Genomic DNA, 25,859 nt, shown 5'->3' on the forward strand with positions numbered 1-25,859 from the left:
CTGTCTTTGTGGAAATTCTTTTCAGCGAAGCCAAAGGGCCAGGGCCCTTGCCACTGATCACTGGTCTAGTGGCTAGAATCTGGTGTTCTCAACCAGGCCTCAGTCTCTGGCTGGGAACCCAAGCCTGGCTCCAAGTCATTGCAGACCGAGCTATCTCAAGATCATTCTGATTTTCTTTATCTTTACTGATATTCTTTCTATTGGTACTAACAATGATTGAAAGAGAATTTGTTGAACTCTCCAATGATAATTTTATCTTTCTAATTTTATCAATTAAAAATGATTTATTTAGTTTGGGCTGTGCTGGGTCTTCAGTTGTGGTAGGTGCGGGCTACTCTCTAGTTGCAGGGCATGGGCTTTTCATTGTGGTGGCTTCTCTTGTTTTGGAGCACGCATGGGCTCTAGCGTGCACAGGCTTCAGTAGTTGCTGCACATGGGCTTAGGAGCTGTGGCTGGCTGGCTGCAGAGTGCAGGCTCAGTAGTTATGGCTCACGGGCTTAGTTGCCCCACAGCATATGGGATCTTCCTGGACTGGGGATTGAACCCCTGTCTTCTGCATTGCAAGGTAAGGTGGATTCTTAACCACTGGACCACCAGGGAAGCCCCTTCCTTTTATTTCTAATTTATTTGTGTTTTAGTCAAAGGGATTTCTTTTAAAAAATATTTAACAGCTTTATTGAGGTTTACTTAACTTATAAAAGGAAATGTACATATTTATTGTGTACTATTTGATGAATTTAAAAATATAGAAACGCCCATGATACATCACACAATCAAGGTAATAGACATATCTAGCACTACCCCCAGAGTTTCCTACGTCCTTTGTTTTTTCCTTGTTGTTTGTTTTTGGGTAAGAACACAATAAAAGAGTTATCCTCGTAACAAATTTTGAATTGCACAATGTATTGTAACTATAGGCATGATATTACATAGCAGATATCTAGAAATTATTCATCTAGTATAACTGAAACTTTATACCCATGAAAATCAACTCCCTATGTCCTTCAACACTTTACCTCTGGTAAGCAGTATTGTATTCTATGCTTTTATGAGATTGACCATTTTAGATTCCCAAGTAAGTGGAACCAATGGGTATATATTCAACAGAATATTGAGGAGCTATTGCATTCCCATATTCAACACAACATTGTTCACAATAGTCAAGACACAAAAATAGCCCAAGCATCCACCAACAGATAAATGGCAAAGAAAATGGAACACTCTTCAGCACCCCCCAAAAGAAGGAAACTCTGCCATTTGTGACAACATGGATGGAACTGGAGACTTTAATCAGAAAAATAAACCAGTCACAGCCATTTTTGAATACAGCAAGTTCCTCAGACCTTCTGATAAACATCAAACTGTGAGATCCACTCTACTAAATTGACCTAAATAAGCCTAAAGGGTTTCTTGTAGGCAACACAGTCAGCTATTTCTTTTCTGTCTAACTCGACAATATCTGCTTTTTAATTGAAGTGTTTAGACTACTTGTATTTATGTAATTACTACTTTAGTGATAGAACTGGTATATAATTACCATCTTGCTTTTTATTTTCTACTGTCCCATCAGTTTGTCTCTTTTGTTCTTCCTTCATTGCTCTTTTTTGGACTGATTTGATAATTTTTTTATGATTTTATTTTGTCTACTTTATTGACTTATTTGCCCTACCTCTTTTTTAAGTGGGCTTCCCTCCTAGTTCAGTTGGTAAAGAATCCAGTGGTTGGTCTAGAGTTTGCCATTACTTCTTAATTAACTATAATTTACCTTCAAAAGAGTTTATTCCATTTCCTTCATTTCATCTTTTATGCCATCATGATCATACACTTTACTTCTTCATATTATAAAAATCCCCAAATATATTGTAACTACTTTTGCATTTGGACAGTCTTTTATATTTTTAAAGTGATTAAGCATGAGGAGAAAAGTTTTTGTATTTACTTTCATCCTTATTATTTCTAGTACTTTGCCTTTCTTTATATGAGTTTAAATTTCCATCTGGCTTCACACTCCTGATGAATTAAGACATTCCTTTAACAGTTCTTGTAGGGTAGGGCTGTTGGCAATGAATTCATCCTATTTTGTTGGACATAGAAATATTTTTAATTTTATCTAAATTTTTAAAAGATTTTGTTTCTTTTTGCTGAGTATACAATTCTACGAGCCATTTTCTCTATTGATATTTTAAAAATGTCATTCCATTATCTTTTGGTTTGTATAGTCTTTGATGAGAAGTCTGCTATAAACTTTTATCTTTATTCCTCTTTGTAATGTTGGTTATCTTCACTTGCTAAGTCATGTCCAACTCTGTGCAACCCCATGGACTGCAATAAGCCAGGCTTCCCTGTCCTTCACTGTCTCTCAGAGATTACTTAGACTCAAACACAGAGTGGATGATGCCATCCAATAATCTCAACTTCTGTTGTCCCCTTCTCCTCCTGCCCTCAGTCTTTCCCAGCATCAAGGTCTTTTCCAGTGATTTGGCTCTTCGCATCAGGTGGCCAAAATATTGGAGCTTCAGCTTCAGCATCAGTCCTTCCAAAGAATATTCAGAGTTGATTTACTTTAGGACTGAGTGGTTTGATCTCTTTGCTGTCCAAGGGACTCTCAAGAGTCTTCTATAGCACCACAGTTTGAAAGCATCAATTCTTTGGTGCTAAGCCTTCTTTACAGTACAACTCTTACATCTGTACATGACTACTGGCAAAACCACAGCTTTGACTAGATGGACATTTGTCAGCAAAGTAATGTTTCTGCTTTTTAATATACAGTCTAGTTCCGTCATAGCTTTTCTTCCAAGGAGCAAGTGTCTTAATTTCATGGCTGCAATCACACTCCAAGGTGATTCTGGAGCCCAGGAAAGTAAAATCTGTCACTGTTTCCATTTTTTCCCCATCTATTTGCCATGAAGTGATGGGACGCGATGCCATGATTTTAGTTTTTTGAATGTTGAATTTTAAGCCAACGTTTTCACTCTCCTTTTCACCTTCATCAAAAGGCTCTTTAATTGTTATACAGTTTTAAATTTCTTTGGGGCTACAAATTTTATGTATATTAGTGCACTTAACATTGTCCTACACCTCTTGGCTATTCTATCTGCTTTCTCTTTTCTTTCAATTTTAGCTTGGATAACTTCCACTGACCTCTCTTCAAGTTCACTGATTTTTTCCCCATAGCTATGTCCTGTACGTTGATAAACATGTCAAAGTAATTTTTCACCTCTGAAATTGTGTTTTTAAAATTTATGATATTTCTGACTTTTGTTTTACACTTCAATAACACTGCTTAAAATTCTTGTTTTTTATTGTATATAGTTCATTTTTTCTAAGTGCTGGAATATGGTGCTGGTATATGATGTATAGAAGAACAGCTGAGACTGAAGTGAAAATTATTTCCTCTCAGAAATCAGCCCATCTCTTCTGGCAGGTTGTTAATATGGAGAGTTCTCCAAATCTTCTCAGTACTTGAGCTGGGTTTGGATTTAACTGTTGCTGTGCATGTGGTAAGTCACTTAAGTTGTGTCCGACTCTGTGCAACCCTATGGGCAGTAGCCTGCCAGGCTCCTCTGTCCATGGGGTTCTCCAGGGAAGAATACTGGCGTGGGTTGCCAAGCCCTCCTCCAGGGGATCTTCCTGACCCAGGGATTGAACTTATGTCTCTTATGTCACCTTCATTGGCAGGCAGATTCTTTACCACTAGCACCACTTGGGAGGCCTTTAACCTCTATTGCATTACAGGCTTTATATTTTTTAAAATATTTCACTTATTTTAAAAATTAACTTATTTATATTAATTAGAGGATCGTTATTAACAACACTGTGATGGTTTTTGCCATATGAATTGGCCACAGGCATACATGTGTCCCCCTCCCATTCTGAAGCCCCTCCTCCCTCCCTCCCCACACTATCCCCTGGGCTGTCCCAGGGCACCAGCTTGGTGTACCCCGCTTCGTGCACCAAACTTGTATACTGGTCATCTTACATATGGGAATGTATATGTTTCAATGCTATTCTCTCAAGTCATCCCACCCACTCCTTCTCCCACCGAGCCCAAAAGTCTGTTCTTTACATCTGTGTCTCCTTTTCTGCCCTGCATGTAGGATCATCAGGACCGTCTTTCTAAATTTCATATGGAGAAGCAGTGGAGAAAAGGGAAACTTCTTACACTTTTGGTGGGAAAACTGGTACAGTCACTACGGAGAACAGTGTAGAGATTCCTTAAAAAACTGGAAATAGAACTGCCATATGATCCAGCAATCTCACTGCTGGGCATACACACCAAGAAAACCAGAACTGAAAGAGACACGTGTACCCTGATGTTCACTGCAGCACGATTTACAACAGCTAGGACATGGAAGCAACCTAGATGTCCATCAGCAGATGATGGATAAGGGAAATATAATACATATACACAATGCAATATTACTTAGCTGTAAAAAGGAACACATTTGAGTTAGTTCTAATGGGGTGTATGAACCTGGAGCTTATTAAACAGATTGAAGTAAGTCAGAAAGAGAAAGACAAATACTGTATATTAACACATTATAGGCTTTAAATTTCTATAGCAGTGGGTATGGACCTAACAGAAGCAGAAGTAATTAAGAAGAGGTAGCAAGAATACACAGAAGAACTATACAAAAAGGATCTTCATGACCTGGATAACCATGATGGTGTGATCACTCACCTAGAGCCAGACATCCTGGAATGTGAAGTCAAGTGGGCCTTAGGAAGCATCATTACCAGCAAAGCTAGAGGAGGTGATGGAATTCCAGTTGAGCTATTTCAAATCCTAAAAGATGCTGCTGTGAAAGTGCTGCACTCAATATGCCAGCAAATATGGAAAACTCAGCAGTGGCCACAGGACTGAAAAAGGCCAGTTTTCATTTTAATCCCAAAGAAAAGCAATGCCAAAGAATGTTCAAACTATAGCACAATTCACACATTTCACATGCTAGCAAAGTAATGCTCAAAATTCTCCAAGCCAGCCTTCAACAGTACATGAACCACGAACTTTCCAATGTTCAAGCTGGATTTAGAAAAGGCAGAGGAACCAGAGAACAAGTTGCCAACATCTGCTGGATCATCAAAAAAGCAAGAGAGTTCCAGAGAAACATCTACTTCTGCTTTATTGACTAAAAGCCTTTGACTGTGTGGATCAAAATAAACTGGAAAATTCTTAAAAAGATGGGAATACCAGACCACCTGACCTGCCTACTGAGAAATCTGTGTGCAGGTCAAGAAGCAACAGTTAGAACCAGACATGGAACAACAGACTGTTCCAAATTGGGAAAGGAGCATGTCAAGGCTGTATATTGTCACACTGCTTATTTAACTTATATGCAGAGTACATCATGTGAAATGCCAGGTTGGATGAAGTACAAGCTGTAATCAAGATTTTTGGGAGAAATATCAATAACCTCAGATATGCAGATGACACCACCTTTATGGCAGAAAGTAAAGAGGAACTAAAGAGAATCCTGATGAAAGTAAAAGAGAGTGAAAAAGCTGGCTTAAAACTCAACATTCAAAAAACTAAGATCATGGCATACAGTCCCATCACTTCATGGCAAAAAGATAGGGAAACAATGGAAACAGTGACAGACTTTACTTTGGGGGCCTCCAAAATCACTGCAGATAGTGAGTTCAGCCATGAAATTAAAAGACTCTAGCTCCTTGGAAGAAAACCTATGACCAAACTAGACAGCATATTAAAAAGCAGAGACATTATTTTGCTGACAAATGTCCATCTAATCGAAGCCTTGGTTTTTCCAGTAGTCTTGTATGGATGTGAGATTTGGACTACAAAGAAAACTGAGCACTGAAGAATTGATGTTTTTGAATTTTGGTGTTGGAGAAGACTCTTGAGAGTCTCTTGGACTGCATGGAGATAAAACCAGTCAATCCTAAAGGAATCAGTTTTGAATATTCATTGGGAGGACTGATGCTGGAGTTGAAACTCCAATACTTTGGCCACCTGATGCGAAGAACTGATTCATTGGAAAAGATCTTGGCGCTGGGAAAGATTGAATGCAGGAAGAGAAGGGGATGACAGAGGATAAGGTGGTTGGATGGCATCACTAACTTAATGGACATGAGTTTGAGCAAGCTCCAGGAGGTGGTGAAAGACAGGGAAGCTGGGCATGCTGCAGTCCATGGGGATGCAAAGAGTCAAACACAACTGAGCAACTGAACTGAACAGTGCTAGCAGTGTTGCCTGCAGTGCTGAAGGGTTTTTCTCAGTATTCTTTTTCCACATTTACTTTTCAGCAGTCCTCCATGCCGAAACTACAGCATGATCTCTCTCCATTTTTTTTACCCTTCCCCAGATTGTTATTGATTGCTGCTCATGTTAGGGGAAGAGGGTGCTCTACTATTCTGGTCTGCTTTCCTGGTGGCTTGGATGGTAACGAATCTTAGCTGCAATACACGAGACCTGGGTTTGATCCCTGGGTTGAGATGTCTTGGAGAAGGGAATGGCTACCCACTCCAGTATTCTTGCCTGTAGAATTTCACGGACAGAGGAACCTGACAGGCTACAGTCCACGGAGCTGCAAAGAGGAGGACACGACTGAGCAACTAAGCATGCCTGTGAGCCTCATTTTTAGGTAGGATCTCTGCTTGTGGGCCTTGGAGGTGCAGTTTTTCATAGACTAGGTTTTCTAACTCCTGCCAACCAAACCCTGCCTTATATATTCCAAACTGCTTGGATAGGAGAGTGTTTTCTGCTTATTCCCCACTGGTAGCAGACCTCGACTTTGTATGAGTGTAGGATATTGAGTCCAAGAGATTTACCTGCTCCTCTTTCACGAGCGGGAAGATCTTCCTCCTTCCCTTTGCTCACTCCCCAGAAACAGTGGACATGTCAGTTCCATAGATAAGAGGACTTCTTTACCACCCCCCCCCCCCAAAAGCAAATGGGTTATGCCTCTCCCCCCTCCCCAGAAACAGAATTTTTGCCTGGATCCTAAGGGCAGCAGCACTTGCTGCCTCTATTTCAGCAACTGAATGCTTTTACATTTTATAAGAGAAGGGCCTGAGAAAATACAGTTTTGTATCTGTTCCCCAAGGGTAGCCCTGCATACTGCGTTTACTGAGGGAAGCTCTCTCCAGTTTTCTGCCTTGATCTTCAATTTTCACGAAATTGGCTCATTGGAAAGTATTCGTGCGTGAGTGTAAAATATCCTTGTTTCTAGGGATTTCAGTTTTTCCAAATTTATATGCTACTCCATTCTCAGCCTTTAAGAGTTTGTTAAAGTTTAGTGTGATTTATCCCAACTCACTTCTAAAGTGATATCTCATCCTTTCATACCTTGCCAAAGGTGAAAATGTGTGTGTACTGTTTCTCCTTAGAGGGCTTGTCACTCATTGGAATTCAGAGTATTTGCCTGCCTTGCAAACTCAGCTCTCCTACAGAAATGATTTTGTGGATAATTTGATTTTTTGTTGTTGTTAGGTTGATAGCAGCATTCTTTTGTGGTTTTGTGAATCCTAAAGAGATTCAGAACCTCCCCGAATCGCTATAGTTGTTTTAAAGCAGCCAGTTAGTGGAAGAGATGCATTAACTTAACTAATCTTAACAGAAAAACAATAAAATATATTGATAGTACAGTACATTTGAGACTTAAAGAATACTAAGCATATCTTTAAAATAATTGCAATATTGAAATATGGTCAATTATAGAGTTGTACATAAGAAAGCCAGATATTTGTACCTGAAATTGTTAATGCATATAATGAATTATGTGGCATTTCCTATATTTCTATGGTTATGTTCATAACAAAAATATTAGTTTTACTTTATGTTGATCAGGTAAGTTTCTTGGGGGAAATAGAATGTAAATTTTAATTTGAAGTGTATGTGACTTGAATTAGGTAAGAAAGAGGGATGGGCAATCCAGGTGAGAAAAACAGCAAATTCAAAGGAATGAGAATAGAAAATGAGAAGTGAGATTATGGTATATTAAAAAAGCATAAAGATACTAGCCTCGTTTTGTTTATCTGTATCAAAAGTTGGCAAACACAACCATGAGCCACATCCAACCTCCAGCCTGTTTTTCTATGACCAGTGAGGTAAGAATGATTTTTAAATTGTTAAAAGGTTGCAAATAAAAACAAAAACAAAAACAAGTTGCAGGAAGAGAAGGATAGGAGAGATAAAAGAAGATGAAAAGGAGGACATGACTGAGACTACATGAGGCTTGCAAAGAATAAAATATTTGTTATCTGAACTTTCACAAAAGAAGTTTTCCAACCCCTGATCTGTATAGTTTTCTTATTCTTTGCTATTCTATTATGGAGAAATAGATATTCCCCTCAAATTTTTTAAATCTGTACTAAATATAATTGCCATATTATCAAATTCCTCTTTAATTTGCTTTCAATTGATTTATAGAATTAAACTGCTTATAATTATAATTTGAACTCATATTTTTGCACAGTACACATTTTGTATGGTTCTAATTCTTTAAATGTGAATTTATAATTTAATAGATCACATATTTCCATATAGTTTTTACATTGCCCTTTCCTTTGTTTGCTGGTGAGCCAGATACAACCGTAATTTTATTTTTCAAATTGCTGTAAATCCATGATGCACTTAAGGGGCTTGACAGGACATGTAAGGAACAGACAGGACCAGAGATGACTGTATGTGCGACATATTGGTGAAACAGTAGTTTGACACTGGATTTCTCCCATAAGGTAATTTTGACTTTCTGATTTCTTCCTTGTCTTCCTTGTTTTTTCTATTCTTATATGTCATGTTCTATCAGATGGCTGAGACAACCATATCAATTAGACAGGGCCAATTATCTAAGCCTTTTTTCTTCTTTCTCTCTTTCTGTTTGATAGTGGTAATGCCTCTTTACACACCCTCAGAAGATGTGTAGTTACAGGAGAAAAACTAAATCTGATTTTTCTTCAGGTACTGATTTTTAAAAATTAGTTACAACAAAGAGACTGTCATTTGGATGATAACTGTGGGATTTGATTAAAGCATTTCACACTTGTCTCTATCTTAATGAACACCTAATACCAGTAATTAAAAATAATTATGCCTTCATAAATATTGCTTAAAATTTCACTTTTATGCAGTCAGCTCTTCAACAGAAATGTGTTCTTAACTGATAAAATATATCTTACAGTGTGCTTTTAACTGTTTCACCTGCATCTTCAAATACGCCATAGAAATAACTTCTTCATGGGGAAATTCAGTTTGTTATATTAATTTGTTCAGTGCTTGGCATGAAGAGGGTGGAAAGACCAGGAACATTACTTTCTGACCTCTGTTGCTATCAGCAAACAGATACCAAAGCAGAACAGGAAAATATCTGTTCTTTGTTTCAGGTATTTTATAAAGCAGCTATTAGTTCTGAAAGTAAAATCTGATAATTTTCAATCCCCAATGTAAAGACCAAAGAATAACGTAAAATTCAAAGTAAGATTAAGGACAAAAGGAACATGAATTCAGTTTTATTGGTCTTCTTAATGGATTTAACGAAAGAATTTCATAACATGTTTTTTGCCAGTTCATTGCTGACTCTGTGGCTTTGATGATTCCCTGCACCCCCATAAGCCTAATGGACTTCATGGTGAGGAAAACTGACTCTTGTTGTTAAGATAAAATGTCAAGATAAACTTGGTAGGTTTTTGTTAAGATGGAAATTTTAACCTTGGATTAAAAACACAGGAGAGGAAAAATAATCACATATTTTGACATTCAACTTTCAGATGTGAAGACCTCAAAGTTATTTTAACATCAACCTGTTGACTAATGGCCATGGTCTCAAATACTTGGTCTTAAAATTTTCTAAATCCTTCTAGCTTAGAAAATTACTAACATTTTCTTCTTAGCCTTGGGCTCAGCAGTAAAACTGCACATTTTCAGCCTTCATTATTTTCAATTGAGAGATTTACTCATTTATTTTTTACTTGGATAAAAAAGTATTAGTAGAAAATAGTATTGTATAATTCTAAAGATCATTTCTAAGAAACAACTGATTGACATTCTATTGTCTAAATTGTATCTTTCTGAAATTTATACATTGAAGTCCTGACCCCTCATGTGGCTTTAGATCTAGAGAGTCTTTTGCAGATAATTAAATGAGTTAATAAAAAGGAGGGGGCCCTAGTTTGATCAGACTGTGGCCTTATAAGAAGAGGAAGATCTCTGTGTGTGTGTCTTCTCCATGTGAGAACACAATAAGGCAGCCATCTGAAAACTAGGAAGAGCGCTCTTACCAGAAACTGAATCCTGCTGGACCTTGATCTTGGACTTTCCAGGCTCATGAGCTGTGAGAAAGGAAATTTCAGTTGTTTAAGCCACTCAGTCTATGGTATTTTCTTATGGTGGCCTAAGCTAACTAAGATAATTAATTTGCATTCAGTGGCTCTCTTAATTTTTTCCAGGATATATGAAAATAAATGCTTGAAATACTTTAAAAGCCTGCCCCCAAAGCAAAAAAATCCAGCAAACAAAATAATAGACTAGGGATATTGATGAATTGATTCCGTAGCTAAATCACCTTTCAGAAACGATTCATAGAACAAAAGGCAACTGCCTTGTATAGTTAAGAATGAGCATAGCATGGCTTTCCTCCTTCCAACAGACCAGAACTATTCAAAGGTGAAGGCTCTCTTTCAACTTGGGCACTGCAGATACTTAGTTTAATAAAGACTCAATATTATGTCCAGTAAGTCAAAGATTTGTTTGTTTAGCTGCCAAGATGCTTATGACTCTTTAACAATCCTATGGGCTATAGCCGAGCAGTCTCCTCTGTATGTTAGGATGTAAGCTCTTAACTATCTGAAAATTCCTTTCCTCTTTCTCATTGCCTTTCACTCATGCAATACCTTTCTTTGCTTCAAACAAAGTTTCCAATAGTTTATCTGATCTTTGTTATAGTTGTATGATTTGACTTTATGATAATAAGTTCAACTAATATTTTGCTTTCTTTTTCGACTCTGAAAAGCCTTACCAAATTACCTGTGAAATAATAGTTACTCTTTAGCCTCAAATTTGCTTATGTGCAAGGAAGGGAATGTTAGAAGAGATGGAATTTAAGGGCATGAAAAAAAAACAGCATGCTGTTGCTTTAGGCATATCAAACCTTCCTCTAACTCAATCCAAGTTTGTAAGGATATCTGCAAATGGTCAAACAACCTTTAATTTCTAATTATGAATTATGGAATTAGTGAAGATGGTATATAGTTCATGTTTAAAATACATGATAGAAACTACCAAATGAAACTTCTTTGTGTAAATGAACATATGGAAGTTCCAGATTACAGCACAGTCAACTTGGAAGAAAAGAAATTTGATACTGTTAGATTACTTTATATCCTGGACGGTGACAGGAAGGATATCTCCCATGCACATGTTTATCACTCATGATCATGTTCATGATCATCATCAAGAGTGGTGCGATGGTGGGAGTGGAGTGATCTGCTTCTTCTTTTGTTTGTTTGCTCGGTTTAATTTCAATGAACTTTGAATGAACTTAAATGCTTTAACTACCAAGAGGAGCCTGGTGGTGAAAATACCAAATACTCTTAAGAACACTACAAATACAAATAACTTTGCCTTCAAATACCAACAGGATAGAGGAGTTGTCTTTTGAGAATAGCACTGGCAGAACACAGTCTGTCTCCTGTGTTCTTGAGTCCTGACCTCCTCCCTAGCTGGGAAACAAGCTTAAATGCTTATACATCTGTAATGGGTACACCAGGGTTTCCCTGGTGGCTCAGATGGTAAAGAATCTGTCCGCAATGCAGGAGACCTGGGTTCAGTCCCTGGGTTGGGAAGATCCCCTGGAGAAGGGAATAACAACCCACTCCAGTATTCTTGCCTGGAGAATTCCATGGAGAGAGGAGCCTGTTAGCCTGTAATCCACAGAGTCACAAAGAGATGGATGTGACTGAGTGACTAACACAGTGGGTGCACTAGAGTTTTTTATGCCTCTGCTTCATTACATTATTGGATTTTGTCCCTCTGCGTTGAGTCCTGGGGTTGAATCATGAACCTGTAATCTGAGATGGGATGTGAGAGGGAAATTCTGGCAAAAAAGGGTAGGGAAATAAGAGTCCACTGATTGAGTGGACTGAGGGGAAGAGGAGTATAGGTTTAGCAAGATCAGGTGGCAGAGTTCTTTTGCCATGTTCCTCTCCCAATCCCAAGCTTCTTACCCTCAAGATCCATTCTCAGGGTGGGGTAGGGGCTTGCAGGAACATCAAGACAGATGTACAAGGTCCTAAGAAGACAAGGCAGAGTGAATTTCCTTCTCTAAAAAGACTAGGGAAAGCAGCAGTTCCAAAACAGAACTCCCAAAACTAAATCACAGTCACCCACGCAGGGAGCAGACCAGAGAAGCCTCACCTCAGAGGAGACCAGGTAGGAGTCCCAGGTCTCTTTCTGCTGCACTGACGCCTACCCCAGACCTTTGTGAGGATGGTACACATATCCTCCCCGAGTCAGATGTCTTCTGGACAGAGAAGGATGAGGTGCCTAAACTCTCCAACACTTGATCATTTCCCTAAAACACTAAGCCATTCAAAGATCCATTTAAATGAGTCCAAATACAGAGCTAAACTTCAAATAGTCCAAGTACTCGAACTAAAGGAGACTGAGATTTTGTTAATCAACAGTAACAAGGTTCCTTGTTACTGAGAGGGGCCAAGAAGATTATGTTAGATCTAGAAATTAAGGCCATCCATTTATTTGCCTATCTGAGTACAATGTGAATAAAATCATAATTCTGATATATGACTGGAAATTAATAAAATTGTGAATATTGTATGGTAGGCATAGGCCCCTTTTCTGGGTGATATCTCACTTATCTTTGTTAAACACATACTTGACCTAGCTTTGTGCATATATTGGTCTTTGAAACTTTCTGAAGTAAACAAATGTTTGCATTGATTCAATACATTTTTTGTATTTTCTTAACCCCCGATTTTAATGTACTTATACATTTGAGGTGATTTTGAAAAATTTATTTTGCCAGATGTTAAGGGATAATGTGGTAGAGAGAACACTGGACAATGAGACAATGAAGGGATATGTTTTTTACCCTCGACTTTGTCACTTACAGCTGTGAGGACCAAGGCAAGTGCACTAAGCTGGCTGATTATCACTGCTTTATCTACACTACAGAAGCAACTGTCTTGCATAGTCCATTTGTGAGATGATTGTAAGAGTAAGTTGTATAATGTTTGTGAATGTATTTTGAAAATTGAAATTAACTTTATCAAGGAAATATGAAAGTATTATTTAATGAAAAACTTTTTGACTTTAATTTAGCTATTATTTTAAAACTTTTTTTGAAATAATCTCAGATCTATATAATGTTGCAAACATAGTACAGAGAACTCTTAGAAGGTTCCTAGTCAAATCTGCTAATTTTTAATATTTTGCCATATCTGCTTTGTTATCTCTCATGTATATATCCATATATTATCCATGTATATGGTTTTCTGAAAAAAATATTCTAAATAAGCTGAAATTACATTTTATTATGCTACTTTGCTTTTTAAAACTTTAAAGTTCATTTCTTTAGGAATATTTCTTTGCTTTTTAAAACTTTAAAGTTCATTTCTTTAGGAACATTTCCTTATATGACCATACTATAGACAACAAAACCAGAAAATTTAACATCAACATATTAATTTATAGTCCATATTCCAATTTCATAAATTATCCCCAAAACATCTTTGACAGCAGTATTTCCCAGTCTAGAATCCACCTTTTGTCTTTAGCTGTCATGTCTCTTTAGCTTTATTTAGCTAACAAGTAAACAGGTTCTCAGCCTTTTTTGGGGAGGTCTTTCATAAGAATATAGGTCAATTATGTTGTGGCATTTTTCTGTTTGGATTTGTCTTGTGTGTACACATTATTAGATTTAGGTTACAGATTTTTGGCTGGAATGTCGCAGAAGTGATGACATGTCCTGCTCAGGGTACTGTATCCTAAAGCAGATGAATGAATTTTGCTCCTTACAAGAGATGCTAGTTTGAACAGTGGCCAAAGTGTTTCCATTTTATCCGTTGTATAGTTACGAGTTTTCATTTTGTAATTAAGTGATTTATGGAGAGATGTTTTGAGGCTATGTAAATATCTTCTCCATAGAATTCATTTCTCTCCTCCATTGAGTTTGGCATTCATTGCTGATTTTTGCCTGAACAAATATTTATCCTGATGGTTTCAAAATGGTGATTTTTAAATATAATTATTTCTTCTATATTTATTAGTTAACATTTTATGGAAGAAAAAGCTTTTACTTCTCCTTTATCTATTTATCCACCTATAAATTTATTGTCAACATGGATTCATGACTTTTATTTTATTCAATGAGTTAAATTCATTACTGTCTTTATTTGTTGATGCTCAGATATCTACCTATTTGATATTTTAATAATTTAAGAGATTAAGATTTTTTTTTATAAGCTGTACAGATTTACATTATTTTTTGTTCCATCAGTCTGGAGGCCTCAAAAAGTATATTCCTATCTATACATTTGTGTGATATTAAGTATTTTCTGAAAATTAGTACACAAAAATTCTTTTCTCCATCCATGTTCTAAACCAACTGAAACAGAAACATCATGTTTAGAGAGAATGAAACAATAGTTTTCTCCTTTAAAACTGTTGGGGAACTTACTAAATTTGTTAGTTCAGAGGGCTTTCTCAAATTTCATCCCTTATAACAGTTACCTAGTCATCGGTTAGTTGGGCAATGACAGGCATTCCTCATGAGGCCTGTCTCTTTAAATTTATGGCATAGAAGAGCAGATGAATGTTTGATTTTAGTTAGCAGGCAGATGCCAAAGAGGGAGAAGAATTAAATGGAATTTGAGCATGTGCAGTTCCTTCTACAAAATTCACCATAAGATCAACTCCCTTCTTGCTATGGAGACGAGCATGTAAGGCGGTAGTAAGAGAGGACAAGAATGTTACTCTGTAAGAGGTCTCCCTACAAGAAAGCATCTGGATTAGGGAAGAAGTGTTTTCCTGAATGCTTGGATAAATCACTGCACTTCTCTGAGCCTCAATATTTTCATCTGTAAAAAGATTAATTCTGTTATCCTATTTATTATTTGAAATGTACAGTTATAAAAGACAAAGCGAAAGTTGCTCAGTCATGTCCAACTCTTTAACACCCCATGAACTGTAACCTGCCAGGCTCCTCTGTCCATGGAATTCTCGAGGCCACTCTACTGGGGATCCACTTCTCCAGGGGATCTCCCCAACCCAGGGATCGAACCCATGTCTCCTGCATTGCAGGAGGATTCTCTACCAACTGAGCCACCAGGGTAACCCAAGAATCCTCGAGTGGGTAACCTATCCCTTCTCCAGCGATCTTGCCCACCCAGGAATCGAACCGGGGTCTACCTGCAGTAAAGGTGGATTTTTTACCAGCTGAACTACTAGGGAAGCCCATAAAAGACAATCCCCTTTTGTGGACTTAAAGAAGAAGAGGGCTAACACCTTGTTTTAACTCCAGCATTGAAAGCCTGGGCAAAAAAGAATGACTTGTTTATGGAGAGTCTTAAAGGCAGAGTAAAGGGGGGTGGGAGGAAAACCAGGAGCATGCAGTATTGCAAAAGTTAAAGGAAAAGTGTTTTCAAAGAGAATGGTGAACGGTTTTGGCTTTTACTGCTGAAGACTCAAATACAATGAAAACGGAAAAGTAGCTTTTGTGTTTAGCAATATGGCATACATCGATTGCTGTAGTGAATGTCTGATATGAAGAAGTATTTGGGAATAGAACTCAGACTACCAAAAAGTAGGAAAGAAGTGAGGAAAGGGAAGTTGTGAACATAAACCCACATTCCTGGGAAATTTTGCTCTTCAGGGAAACAGGAGAGTAGCCAAATGAGAATTGTGGGAAAGTTGCAAAGATGAGAGAGATTTGAGACTGTTTATAACACTGACAGAAAAATGGGGCAAGTGGAGAATACACAAAGTAAAGCATCAGAGAACGGACTCTAGCACACAGGTTAGGTATTGGTCTTGATAAGAGGAGAGGCATCTTCCTTATTTTTATCAGTAGGCCCAGATAGAAGCAGGTTTATAGATTCCCTGTGGGGAGTTGCAGACCCTATCTCATGGTTTGTACTTCCTTTGCTATGTAGGAGGCATGATAACTTGCTGAAAATTAAATGGGAGACGTAGGATAGATTATGGGGGCACTTGGAGATTTCATTAGAATAGAAGAAATTAGAATGGTTGTGAATAATTAGCTGACAAGAAAAATAACTTGGCAGACCAAGACAGAGGGCCAGTTAAGGCTGTTGATTCATGCTTCATGTACAATTCTGCCTTCCTTACTAGAATGTTAACGTTTGGGAAGTTAAAAGGTATGGTTTTCTAGACTTGTCTTACTCAGCTAACAAATAAAAATTTTATAATTAGCAATATTCTACTTAGTTAATAAAGTATAACATTTTAGTTATCAAGATCTCTGGTAAGCTTTTCCAGTCTTAAATTTTAAGCTATTGGAACTATGTCCTGTTTTACATATTGTAGTCAGTTCAGTTCAGTTCAGTCACTCAGTCCTATCCAACTCTTTGCAATCCCATGGACTGCAGCATGCCAGGCTTCCCTGTCCATCACCAACTCCTGGAGCTTGCTCAAACTCATGTCCATCGAGTCAGTGATGCCATCCAACCATCTCATCCTCCGTTGTCCCCTTCTCCTCCTGCCTTCGATCTTTCCCAACTCAGGGTCTTTTCTAATCGGCTCTTTGCATCAGGTGGCCAAAGTATTGGAGTTTCAGCTTCAGCATCAGTCCTCCAATGAATAGTTAGGGTTGATTCCCTTTAGGATTGACTGGTTTGATCTCCTTGCTGTCCAAGGGGCTCTCCAGTCTTCCCCACATCACATTTTGTAGTGAAATGATTTAAATATCATTAGTAAACTCTTAAATTTCAATTGATGGCATAGTTTCAAAGTTATCTATAGGAAATTTAAAACTAAATAAGAAACAAAACAGCCTGCCAAAATACATTTTAATATTTCTAAGCAAATGAAATGATGCAAATCATTCACTGTTCTTTAGACTCTACCTTGTTTTACACAAATGTTTCAGTTTCTTATATAATTTACTTAAATTATTGAAGTTTGAACCTTGATTCTTGAACTTTTCTTTGTAAAATGAAAAAGCAGTATAATTTTCCATACCTAGATTGGGAGTTAGGTCAATTAGTGGAATAATTTTTGATATTACTGGATGTTTATATATATTAGTTAAACATTAATGATTTCAAGTTTTCCTATAATAACAAAGAATACTTAAGGATAATTAAGATAGGAACTATTTTCAGGATTCTGTCTTTTCTCAGTTAATTCAGATGGATCTTTCTATATTTCAGTGCCCAGAAAAAAGAAGTGGGTTTTTCTTTTTTTTAGTTTGTAACAGATTTTAAAACACAATTGTAAATGTCTTTTTAGTGGATTTTGGTTTGGCCTACTAATCCCTTTCTGCTCTACTTCAGTTTTACATTAAAGAAATTCATTTCCTCTGGCTTATGTAACCAATTCATTATAAAATCATCAGCTTTCCATCCTTCCCCCTCCCCCTCTGTCCCCACCTCTCTCTCTCACCAGTTTCTAGTATCCTTAAATCATACCCTTAGACTCCTGATACATCAGTGATGGGCAAGATTTTTATTCACAGTAAGTTAGAATATCCTAATGATTACATTGTTTATAGTCAGGTTTGATTTTACGTTTTAATATTTTTACTACTTGGTAGAGATCAGCTCAACAGCTGGATCTTAATTTTATTCATCTTTTGAACTTTTCTTTTTGTCTCCTTTGACTTGATCTCTGATAACCATCTGAGAGAATGTGACAATGGTGGCTCTTTCAGAGACGTGCCTGGATTCTGGCTTGGCTGATTGTATTTGAAGTTTCCAAGTGGTTTTTAAAGAATCCGAGGTTCCCTCAAAGCCCAAATATGGCTTGCATGTATTTCTGTTTCTATAAAGACACGTATTGTGAGAGAAATAAGATCTCTAGGAATGTTTACCCTCAAATAATTTAATAAGAACATATTTTGGGTTTCTTTAATTATTTCCATTTTCAAAATCTTTCATGTGCTTTAGCTCACAGAGTATATAGACTTGTCAAAGTATGCTGCTTGGAGTGGAGCAGAAGATGAATGCTTTTGGGATCAGAGAGCTAATTCTCTTTCTCTTATTCAGCAGTTTTAAACTTTTTAGAGTACTTAGCTATTGAGGTTGTTCATAATGAATCAGTTTCAATAATGCACAGGAAATAAGTGTGTGTGAAAGCACTCTCACAGACACCTGTTAGATTTCAAACAGTTTTCCTATCCAGGGTCATATTTTTCGACACCTGCCCAAATATTGAAGGTCCATCTTATTCTTATTCTGTGGTCTTACATTCCTTTGAAAACTGGAGAGTTTAATTCTTTCATCTCTCACTTGCAAATAAAAAAAATTAAAATTCATTACTCTATAGATTCTCTACTTGAAATGAGCTTATTTTTATTCATGTTTGTTTAAATCCTGCATCCTTTCTAATATGGCTTGAGGATCCAAGAGTTTAGAAAATAGAATTCAGAAAGCTAGATGCAGAATATAATTTATTACACTGAATAGAGTCCTTATAGCAATAAAATATTTATTTTTTTTTCTCTTTTTACTCTGATTTGGAAGGGGGAAATAAAAATTCAACAGGCCTGAAGTCATTCAGTGATATTTATATACTTGTGAAGAAATATAACACTAACTACAGAATCTAGAATACAAGAATTGAAAGACACTTTCCATCATCATATAGACAGGGTTCAGATATATTCATTTCTTAGGAGAAAAATGTTTAATAAAATAGATTTACTTAAGTATGAATATGGCATCCCTACTTAAATCTTACTAACTGAACTTAATTTGCTCTTTTGTTATGCTGTATTTTATTATTCTCTGTTTCAGAACTTTTAGTCTCCTTAACTGTTTGGTTAGGTCTCTGAAGGCAGGAACCCTTCTGTATGCATCTTTGTATTTCCTAAAGCATTCTGGAGAAACTAGATAAAAATTAACATTAAAAACTTGACTTATTAAATGAGAAAAAATTGAGACTGAATGACTTTCTATAGTTAACTTGTTTTTCTGTTGCTGTTCAGTCGCTAAGTCGTGTCTGACTCTTTTTGACCCCGTAGACTGTAGCACACCAGGCTTCCTGTCCTTCACTATGTTCTGGAGTTTGTTTTTTAGTACTAAAGGCAAAATTCTGCCTGTGATGTTTTGTGTACTCAGCAGAGCTTAAAACCCTGTTTTGACCTGTATGAAAGACCAAGAGCTCATCTCTTTTCATGGTCACATCAAGTTTACAACTATTTACAGAACAATCATGGATGAAAAATCAAGATATAAAGAAGGAACCGCAGGGAGATGGGTAGGAGGGAGAGAACAGTTAAGTTCCATAACCCCAGGTGGGTGACCCACAAACAGGAGATAATTACAATTACAGAGATTCTCCCAAAGGCATGAGGGTTCTGACTCTCACAATGAGTGCCCCAGCCCGGGGTTCCTGCACCAAGACGATCAGCCCCCAGAACATGACCATGAAGGCCAGCAGCACTTACCTTCTGGGGTCCCAGAAGACTGGGGGAAATAGAGTCCATTCTCAGAGGGCACACACAAAACCTTCCCTGATGTGAGACCCAGGTCAGAAACAGTCATTTGAAAGGAGACTGCAGATCAGGAAGGTCTCTTACCTCTGAGCACAAAGACACAGCCTCATCCCAATGCACAGCCTGGAGGCTCCAGGACTGGGACGCCGGTCAGGCATCTACTGGGTGGGGACACCGCCCCCATCAACCAGCAGGTGGGCTGCTTAAAGACTCCTGAGCCCATAGGCACCCCCGATACGAACCTGTCTATCAGAGGGCCCAGGACCCCCGACCTCATATTCCAGTCAGTGACAGGCACGGGACCCAGGACCCCAAGGACTCTGGAGCCAGAGAGCCCAGGACCCAGCCCTTGCAGGCTGCAGAGCTGCCATGGTCCTGGGGCTGTGGGCTCCTTAGTGGTGAGTGGGGTCAGGGCTGGGTGATCCTCGGGCCGCTGACATAAGCTGGTGAGTGAGGCGGACGCCTGAAGAGAGTCCCAGGTGGGCAAAGCCAGGCCCAGGGGTCACTGAGCTGGTGCTGGCCCCTCGGTGGGCAGAGTAAGGTCCCAAGGTCTCCCACAGCAGTTCTTCGGGTTTCTGGAATTGGGGTCGTCCTGCGGACACCTACCGGATGGCTTCTGGCGTCCTCAGTTTAGTTCCGCTGCACTGGACGGAGGAGCCGGGTCCCAGGCTCTCTCCTGTGCAGGCCGTGTTCCCAGGTGGCCGGGTGCTCAGGGGCTCCTCATGCCGGTGGCCTGTCGGGTCAGCGATACCGCGAGAGGATCCCAGTTCCGGTGCCGGCGGGCTGGTAGGCGGGGCCAGCTTCCCGGCCTAATACGCTTCAAGGGAGGGCGGCTCCAAAATGGCCGCTGGCCCTCGCCTCATGTTTGTGGTACCAGGCGATCTCCAAAACGGTTATTGCCTGCGCTGTCCCCAGGGTGAGCTCCAATTGCCTCCGGCATCTCCAGGAGATTCTCTTAGACCGACAGGTGGGTCTGACCCAGACAACTTTCATGGTACTGCTTCCCATCTAGGTCCAGAGCCGGTGAGATTTTCCATGTACCCTGCAAGAGTGGAGTCTATTTCCTGCAACCTTCTGGCTCTCCCCAAAGTAAGCACCTTCAAAATCAAGCGTTCTGGGGGCTGGCCTTCCTGGTGCAGGCTGGGGATTGGGAGCTCAATGTGGGGTGCTGACCTCTCACTTCTCTAGAAGAACCTCCTTAATTGTAATTATCCTCTAGTTATGGGTCACCATCCCTTGGTATGGTTCTTGAATATACCACATCTCTGCCCCTCCTACCTGCCTACTTGTACTTTCTTCTATTTTCACTTGTAGAAGATATTTTCCTGCTAGGCATCAGGGTTTCCTTATCAATAGTTGCTCTGTAAGTAGCTATAATTTTGCTATCCTTTTTCCTGGTCATCCTTTTCTACCATCTTGGCTACCAATCTGTCTTGGACTAGCCTTCTTTTACTTTGTCAGTTCTTTGATGCTTTTAAGTAGGTTTATGTGAGTTCGATCCCTGGGTTGAGAAAATTCCCTGGAGGAGCACACAGCATCCCACTCCAGTATTCTTGCTTGGAGAATCCCATGGCAGAGGACCCTGGCAGGCTGGAGTCTGTGGGGTTGCATGGAGTTGGACATGTCTGAAGCAATTTAGCAACATGCACAAATATTTTATCCAGAATTTTTGCTGGTTGATTTCTTTGGAAGAGTTTTTCTGAATAACCTTGCCTCTATTTACGGAGCAGCAAGATGCTCATTGTGTTAGTTTGTTAGGGCTACAGTAACAACCACAAACTGGGTGATTCACAGCAATAGAAATGTATTGTCTCATAGTTTTGGAGGCAGAAAGCCTAAAATCAAGTTTCAGCAGGGCTATTCTCCCTTTTAAGGTACTAGGGAACGATCTCTTACGGATCTTTCCTGGCTTCTAGTTGCCTCTGGCATTTCTTGGCTTGTGGCTAGCTGTTTTTTCCCTCTCTCTCTTCCTGTGATGTTCTCCTGTGTCCATGTCTATCTCTGTGTTCAAATTTTGCCCTATCTATAAGAACACCAGTCAGATTGGATTAGGGTTCATGCTAATGACCTCATTTGGACTTGATTACTTCTGTAAATACCTTCTTTCCAAATACAACGTTCTAAGATACTACAGATTATATATGTTAGGGAACTAGCGTAAGCTTTTTGGGGGACAGGATTCAAATCTTAATGCTCACCAACTCCATTTCCTTTTCATGGGCACCCGCAGGCAAGATTTCCTGATCCCTATTGCAGTTAGGTCAGGCCATCTTCTTGGTTCTGGCCAAAAGAATGTGGTGGGAGTGATGTGTACTGAGCCTGATCATAGACCGTCTTGGATGTTTTTCTTCAGTTTTGCTGCTCACTCACTGGCTGCCTGAATGTAGAGGGCCCAGAGGAGGTGCTGGAAGATCACAAGATGGAGAAGCCTGATACCGAATCACCAGGGAAAGTCAGTTGCAGTTGGAAAAACCCATTTGGACTGTGATATGAGTGAAAAACATATGCTTGTTGAATGAAGCAATAATCAGTGGTTAAGTCTTACTCTTGATTCATAGCCGCTTCTATTGTGCCTCTTACTTCTGAGTTGTTTCTCGTTGATCTCAAGGTCAAAATATGTCATTTGAAAAGCCTTTCTTTTTGACCAACATCTTGCTTTGTTGAGTTCTAACACAGCAGGTTTTTGTAGCAAATAAAGCACTTTAGCGAAAAAAATTCACCTCTGTTTTCCCAGGAATTGATATTGTCAAAATAGTTTCATAATAAACATAGTTGCATTTACTTTATATAAATCATAAAAGCAATATTATAGTGTAATAATGCTTATGCTTATTTTCCAATTAATACTTCCAGATATAAATTAGATACTGTCTTACAGGATCAGTTTTTTAGTGTGATTAAAATTTTAAAATATGTTGCTGTGCAATATTATATGTTATAGGTGTACACTATAGTGAATCACAATTTTTAAAGGTTATACTCCATTTATAGTTATTATAAAATATTGACTATATTCCCTATGTTGTACAATATATCCTTGTAGCTTACTTTATACCTAGTAGTTTGTATAACTTAATCCGTTACCCCTATATTGCCCCTTTCCTCTTCCCTCTCCCCACTGGTAACCACTAGTTGTTCTCTATATCTGTGACTCTGCTTCTTTTTTTTTAATTATTTTCACTAGTTTGTTGTATTTGAATATATAAGTGAGTCTGCTGCTTTTTTGCGACATTCGCTTGTCTGTTGTATTTGTATCTATATGTAGATTCCACATATAAGTGATATCATACAGTATTACAGGATCAATTTAAAAGATAGTGTACCTTATCGAATTTATTACTAGCACTTTACCTTGGAAATAGAACTGTGATTTTCTAAGTTTTAGATAAAATAAGGGGTTTACACACACACACACACACACACACACACACACACACACACACACAGAGGTACACCTCTATATATTACTGGATTTTGTCCTGATATAAAATATCTCAACTTTAAGATTTGCATGCGTACAATGTACTGAGTCAATTCTAGAGCACAGAAGTGTGTTCGTTAAGTCTGGTGCCAGATAGTGGAAAATGAATGAAAAATAAGAACAAAGGAAAAAATAAAATTGAAAAGTATCAGAAAATGATAGCTAATAAAATAATTGAGAATCTGTTTTTTTTAAGAAATTTCTAAGTAGGCCACATTTCCTTCCATGTTACACAGCACCAGAAACAGTTACCATTTTAAAACCTGTGATTTTACTTTTAAAGATTATTTTGTTTCATCTTTTCTATTATAAAGGAGGAAATAATTTCAACTGGGTGTGGTAATGAGTTGCTATTGCTTTTTGAATAGCTGAAGTCATCTCATTACTCACATATGTAAAATATTACCAGGTTAAGTAGCTACCCCGTTGTGGAGGATATATATTTTTATTTCAAGATATAAAGTCCTATTATACTGTAATAGAAGAAAGTTCAACAAGTAAAATTCTCAGTGTGAGAAAGAATTTACATGGGTATTTTAAGGATTGAATATAGCATTAAAGATTGGAGGAGAATTAATCTTCCAAGAAGAGTAGTAGAAACATATTTCTTTGTAATATTTAAAAACCAGGAAAGGCAGAACATTACAAAATGGGTGTTAGAAGATAATCTGGTATACTCAGGGATATGGAACGTAAAGCCTGAGATACCTATTTCAGCCTTCACCAAGTTTTACTGCATATTATGCTTGTGGAGGAAAGGAGATGAAGAAAAACTACAGCTCTTAAAATATTTTTCAGTATAAAAGTTGCCTCTCACAGTGCAGCTAGGGTATAGAACCACTGTCTCATTGTACAGGAGTTCATTTCTGATCGCCATTAATGATATTTCCTTATATGACACACCATTTACTGGAACAGATATGTCATTTTAGACAATAATTTTAAAAGATATATTCAATGGAAAATCCTGCTAGTGGTTTGTTCTACTTTAAACCCACAATGAATTGCTATGCTCCAGTATTTGTTTTTCTGAGTCAAATTAAGACAGGTTGTTCTCCATAAACTGATCAGGAGGTCAGTCAAGTAGTAATATCAAGATCTTCTATTGTTTCAGAGACCTTGAGTGGTCAGGACAGAATTTTTAATTGAGTGACTGTTTAAGTCTTGGCAGTTGCAGTTAACAGAAATAAATTTTGCATGTTAATTTGTTGGTAAACTGAGATAGGTATTAGAACAGTAATCTCAAATAGGTTGCTTAGAGCCAACAACTTGGATTATGGGGTTAAAGTGATTATCTGAAATGTGATACTTATAATTGTGAATTACTTTTTTATCAGAAGGCACAACCTGTGTTGTCAGCCAAGTTCTAGCAGTAGAAAAAGACTGTTCAAAGTCTTTTGATGATGGCTGACCCAGCCAAATAGGGTGACTATATTGCCCTCACTTTGGACTTAGCTACTAGTGAAATAAAATAATCTTGTAAAACTAAGTATATTTGACAGTTTCAAAAGCAGATGCAAATGTGAGATACTCCATAAATAATTATTAAAAATTCAAACAACCAATTGTTGAACATCTGACTTTTTTTACATTACAATTTAATGAAAATAGTCAATAACTGAAATGTATGTACATTTCCTAGGCTTTTTCTATACCAGTAACTTAAATTATAAGATAGGTAGCCAGAAAACAATATTCAGTGGCACATGAAACATTTCAGTCACAATATTCCACAACGGTAAAATGGTTGTTAGAACCATACATATATGTGTTAAGATAATAAATAAGATATTTGACTCTAGAATAAAGCTGAAAAGATAATTGAGACTATGTGCTTGTGTGTGTGTGTATTAGTTGTTTAGTTGTGTCCAACTCTGTGATCCCGTGGACTGTAGCCCTCCAGGCTCCTCTGTTCAGGGGTTTCTCCAGGCAAGAATACTGCAGTGGGTTGCCATTCCCTTCTCCAAATTGAGGCCACAGAGAAAAGTTAAAAAAAAAAAAATCTCTGAACAAAACAGACACTTAGTTATTTGGCAAAATCCAACTTTTTCATAGACTAGCTTTGTGAACTTGAACCATTTGATGTGTCTGTGCATCAGTTTTCCTATTCTTTAATAAAAGAAGTAGACTAGATCAAGGGGCCTCAGAGTTTTTGAGGAATAGAGTTTTATTTAATTTTACTGGAGCTTGAGGTGGTGATAGTCATACTAGAAGGCAAGAGAAATTTATGACTGGTAGAAATCTATGTATCTGGGAACATAGCCAATACTGGGTTTTGTTAAGTGCAATCTTTTAATATTGGACATGAAGGTAGGTAGTTGGGGAAATCTTGTGGATAAATAGAATGGCAGGAGAAATTTCATAAGATCAACAGCTTAGGGCCATCAGACAACTTTAAAATAAAACTCATTGTAAGCTTGGAGCTAACCAAAATAATTAACATCTAAATGTATTTTATTATTTTGAAATGTATTTGTTGAACAATTACGTTTTAAAATTGAACATGGAACTATTTATGGAAAGTATATCTAAAATACTATTTTATTTATAAAGTTACATTTTATAATTGAAAACTAATAAGAAATATACTATAATTTTCTTAACCATCTTTTAATGAGTATCAAATAGCACTTAAAATGTTTTGAGTAAATTTGAAATAATTAAAATAATTAACTTGATGATCAATTAAAGTAATTGCAATTTATCATATGTATTTGGACAGTCTTATT

The 25,859-nt window shown here is 37.8% G+C and overlaps 2 long non-coding RNA genes across 3 annotated transcripts in view; one reads left to right on the forward strand and one right to left on the reverse strand.

The window, feature by feature from the left end:
* LOC110133486 (uncharacterized) overlaps window positions 1–20,488 on the reverse strand; it is a 70,872-nt gene extending 50,384 nt beyond the window's left edge. For both annotated transcript variants that reach the window (XR_011492947.1, XR_011492946.1), the window contains exons 1-2: window positions 20,256–20,488; window positions 10,237–10,287 (exon numbers count right to left, since the gene is read on the reverse strand). This is a non-coding gene — a long non-coding RNA (uncharacterized lncRNA). The remainder of the gene's footprint in view (window positions 1–10,236; window positions 10,288–20,255) is intronic.
* LOC139039614 (uncharacterized) lies at window positions 20,473–22,374 on the forward strand. The gene is made up of 3 exons (XR_011492948.1): window positions 20,473–20,565; window positions 20,662–20,738; window positions 22,003–22,374. It is a non-coding gene; the product is annotated as an uncharacterized lncRNA (long non-coding RNA).
* The last annotated feature ends 3,485 nt before the right edge of the window (window positions 22,375–25,859 follow it).

The sequence above is a fragment of the Odocoileus virginianus genome, chromosome 19 (genome assembly GCF_023699985.2).
Source record: "Odocoileus virginianus isolate 20LAN1187 ecotype Illinois chromosome 19, Ovbor_1.2, whole genome shotgun sequence".
Taxonomy (NCBI): Eukaryota; Metazoa; Chordata; class Mammalia; order Artiodactyla; family Cervidae; genus Odocoileus; species Odocoileus virginianus.